The 4,200-nt window shown below is 38.9% G+C and overlaps 1 protein-coding gene across 2 annotated transcripts in view; it reads right to left on the bottom strand.

The window, feature by feature from the left end:
• Nucleotides 1-1,939: 1,939 nt before the first annotated feature.
• LOC106874213 (splicing factor, suppressor of white-apricot homolog) overlaps nt 1,940-4,200 on the bottom strand; it is a 39,734-nt gene continuing 37,473 nt past the window's right edge. For both annotated transcript variants that reach the window (XM_089346018.1, XM_089346017.1), the window contains exon 17: nt 1,940-4,200. This exon is cut by the window's right edge and continues 1,110 nt beyond it. The gene's annotated coding sequence lies outside the window, so the exon portion shown is untranslated.

Raw genomic sequence — 4,200 nt, 5'->3', positions numbered from 1 at the left:
TTCCATGCTAGCATGGGTTGGACGATTTGACTGAGGACTGGTGCAACCGGATGACTACACCAGGCTCCAATCTAATTTGGCAGAGTTTCTACAGCTGGATGCTCTTCCTAACGCCAACCACTCAGAGAGTGTAGTGGGTGCTTTTACGTGTCACCCGCACGAAAACGGCCACGCTCGAAATGGTGTCTTTTATGTGCCACCCGCACAAGAGCCAGTCCAGGGGCACTGGCAAAGATCTCGCTCGAAAACCCTACAAGGCCAGTCAGGCGGTACTGGCAACGGTCACGCTCAGGATGGTACATCTTATGTGCCACCCACACAAGAGCCAGTCCAGGGGCACTGGCAACGATCTCACTTGGCTTGCCGGGTCTTCTCACGCACAGCACATTTCCAAAGGTCTCGGTCAGTAGTCATCGCCTCGGTGAGGCCCAATGTTTGAAGGTCTTGCCTCACCACCTCAGCCCAGGTCTTCCTGGGCCTACCTCTTCCACAGGTTCCCTCAACTGTTAGCGAGTGGCACTTTTTCACGCAGCTATCCTCATTCATTCTCACCACATGTCCATACCAGCGCAATCGTCTCTCTTGCACACCACTACTGATGCTTCTTATGTTCAGCTTTTCTCTCAAGATACTTACACTCTAACTTAGATTATATCACGTATCCTTTCCCTTTTTTAAAATTAAAAAAAAGAAAAAACAACATAGGGTGTATTTGAGGGTTATTTGGCTGTTATTTCATGTAGGTTGTCTAACTGAGCAGGGGCTTCCTCATTAAATTTCAAATTGAGAAAGAGAAAGAGAGGGTGAGAGAGAGAGTAAAAAAATCCAAAAACTTGATTTAACACTCTTTTATTCATGTTTTAAATATTTACATATATATATATACACACACATATACATAACATAGCTTTATACATACACAAACCTTATGTATATCATCAGAAATACATTCACATTTTATTTCGTTATATATATATAAATATATATATATATATACATACACATACATATATATACACATACATACATATATATATATACACACACATATCATACATAAACTTTTCATACATTTTCTTTCAAATTAACATTAGAATATATACATACATGTGCATATATATGTTTGGGTGTGTGTGTGTGTGTGTGTGTATATATATATATATATATATACACATACACATACATATATATACACATACATACATATATATATATACACACACATATACATACATAAACTTTTCATACATTTTCTTTCAAATTAACATTAGAATATATACATACATGTGCATATATATGTTTGGGTGTGTGTGTGTGTGTGTATATATATATATATATATACACATACACATACATATATATACACATACATACATATATATATATACACACACATATACATACATAAACTTTTCATACATTTTCTTTCAAATTAACATTAGAATATATACATACATGTGCATATATATGTTTGGGTGTGTGTGTGTGTATATATATATATATATATATATGCACATATATATATATATATATATATATATGCACATACATATATAACCACACACATACACACAAACAACTGCATATCATTATATAAACATGCATTACAAACCTTACACGATATATATACACACACACACACACACATACATATTACATAGTGATGAGTAAGTAGAATATACATAGTACAGCTACCTCTAAGAGAGAGAGAGAGAGAGAGAGAATTCAATAAATTTATAGAAGAAAGATGATATGATGAGGTACTGCAGGGTACCTCGCAGTGATGGGTAATTTCATTGTGGATGTGAATTTTTCCAGAAGGTGAAGGTTTGGCAAAAAAAAAAATATATATGGTGGTACTGGTAGTATTTATGGAGAGTAAATCTGACCCAGGAGGGGTGGTGGAGCGAAGAGTGCGATGGTGAGGCGGTCAGTGTTATTTTTTAATTTTTTTATAGGGCTCGTTTGATTTATTTATTTAGTCCACGTTGCTCCAGTTCACTCAACTGGCACAAAAATGTACCGGAAATATAAAGGGGCCAGCTTTGTCGCATACCGTGTCATACTGAATCTGCCAGACAACTACATTAAGGGTACGCACGTCTGTGGGCCACTCAGCCACTTGCTTGTTAATGTCACAAGCATGCTGCTCCATTGATCAGATCCTGATATTTTGTAGGGTGTCTGAGGCAGGTGGAAGGAGACTTGGCCTGTGGACCCTGCTAGAGGCATCCAAGGACCAGGAGGGGATGGTGTGAAACTAGGAAATGAATTTAAAACACCCACGCACACTATCTGTAACCCACCACTGACACTCCATCTATGACCTTCCCTAGACACTCCATCTTACAGCCCTTCACAGACCTACAGCATCTGTAATCCTTGACAAACACAAAAGACCCTAAATTGAAACACGTTTCGTTTTATTGACTTTCAACCCTGACTTTACTAAATTTTCAATTATCCCTTCATTAGATTCAGTATTTGAACCAAAAAAAAAAAAGGGAATGATATTGTGAGGTACAGCAGATAACACTTATGAGGTACTATGGGGTACCTCACAGTGATGGGTAATTTCAATGTGGATGTGAATCTTCTCAAAAGGGAGTTTTGGTCAGTCATATCACAACCCCACCACTTTGACTCACAGCTATTTAATACCGCCTTCTATTTTATAAAATGGGTCCAGCCAAAGGAATTTACCAAATTTTAACATGTATAAGGAACTCCCTGATTTTGGGGGCTTAAAATTTGGAAAAACGGTTTTGTAAGAGACTATAATACTATCCATGTACAAGAAACTCCCTAATTTTTTAAACCTAATTTTTAACAAAAAGGGGTCCCTTATATACGGTAATTCAAACTGAGACACCACAAGGTATATTTGTATGGCACGCCAATACCTCTACAGTAGAGACAAAAGTGCCATGCAGCAGGATTGAACCTGGAACATAGACAAAACCACACCTGTGCCCATATATGGAAGCCCCCTAAAAATCTCATCACTGTGGATGTCTTTTACCTGTTTCAGTTATTAGACTGTGGCCATGCTGGGGCACCACCATGGAGAATTTTTTTAGTCGAACAAGTCAATCCCAGGACTTATTTTTTTATAGCCTGGTACTTTATTCTATCGTTTCTCTTTTGCTGAACTGCTATGTTATGGGGACGTAAATACACCAACACTGGTTGATGTATCTTTTTTAGACAAATGAATTGGGGCCCCAGGACATTTTCATTTCAAGCCTGTATCTTCACAGGTTTAACAGTTGTTTTTAACCAGAGAAATCTGTAAACAGTGGGGAACAAATAAACATCTTTACAAGAATAATGGGGCAGGATGGAGGAAGAAGAAAGGAAGACAGAGCAAGGGACCCCAGAAATTATATTTTCTGATATTAATACAGAAAAGCCGTATGGATTACAGCTGTGAAACCAGGACTCCATATTGTTGTGACATCCAAAAATTCAAAAAGCTTTCATCAACAAAAGCTTTGTTCAATCTTTTCTTTTCTAGTCTGGGTACAAGGCCCGAAGTTTTTTTGATTTTTATTTTAATGTGGTTTTTGTATTATATATGTGTGTGGTAAGAAGTTTGTTTCCCAACCACATGGTTCCGGGTTCAGTCCCACTGCGTGGCACCTTGGGCAACTGTCTTCCGCTATAGCCTCAGGCCGACCAAAGCCTATATAGTCTAGGCACAAGGCCGAAGTTTTTTAGATCGACCAGCAGTACACAATTGATACTTAATCTATTGACCCCCAAAGGGGTGAACGGCAGAGTCAACCTTGGTGGAATTTGAACTCAGAATGTAAAGACAGACAAACTATCGCTAAGCATTTCGCCCAGCATGCTAACGTTTCTGCCAGCTCTCCGCCTTAGCTTTTTTTCAATCTTGTGCATCAAATGGGGGGACATTGTGACCCGCGACAAAGTCCTGGAAAGAGCCAATGGCCAAAGTATCGAATTGCTGATCATGAAACACCATGTTCAATGGTGAGGACATGTAGCGAGAACAGAAGCATCAAGTTTCTCGTGCCGAGTCTTATTAAGTGAGCTCACTTCAGGAAAAAGACCACAGGATTTTTCTCTTGGAAGATACAAGGGCCAACTCAAAGCAACACTAAAAGCCACTGGAATTGAGCCTAAATTGTTCGATACACAAGCCCGAGACTGTACCAAGCGGCAGTGTTCCATCAC

The sequence above is a fragment of the Octopus bimaculoides genome, chromosome 30 (assembly GCF_046866305.1).
Source record: "Octopus bimaculoides isolate indiv1 chromosome 30, ASM4686630v1, whole genome shotgun sequence".
Classification (NCBI taxonomy): Eukaryota; Metazoa; Mollusca; class Cephalopoda; order Octopoda; family Octopodidae; genus Octopus; species Octopus bimaculoides.
The sequence above is the reverse complement of the archived record's forward strand: the minus strand, read 5'-3'. Positions and strand labels throughout refer to the sequence as shown.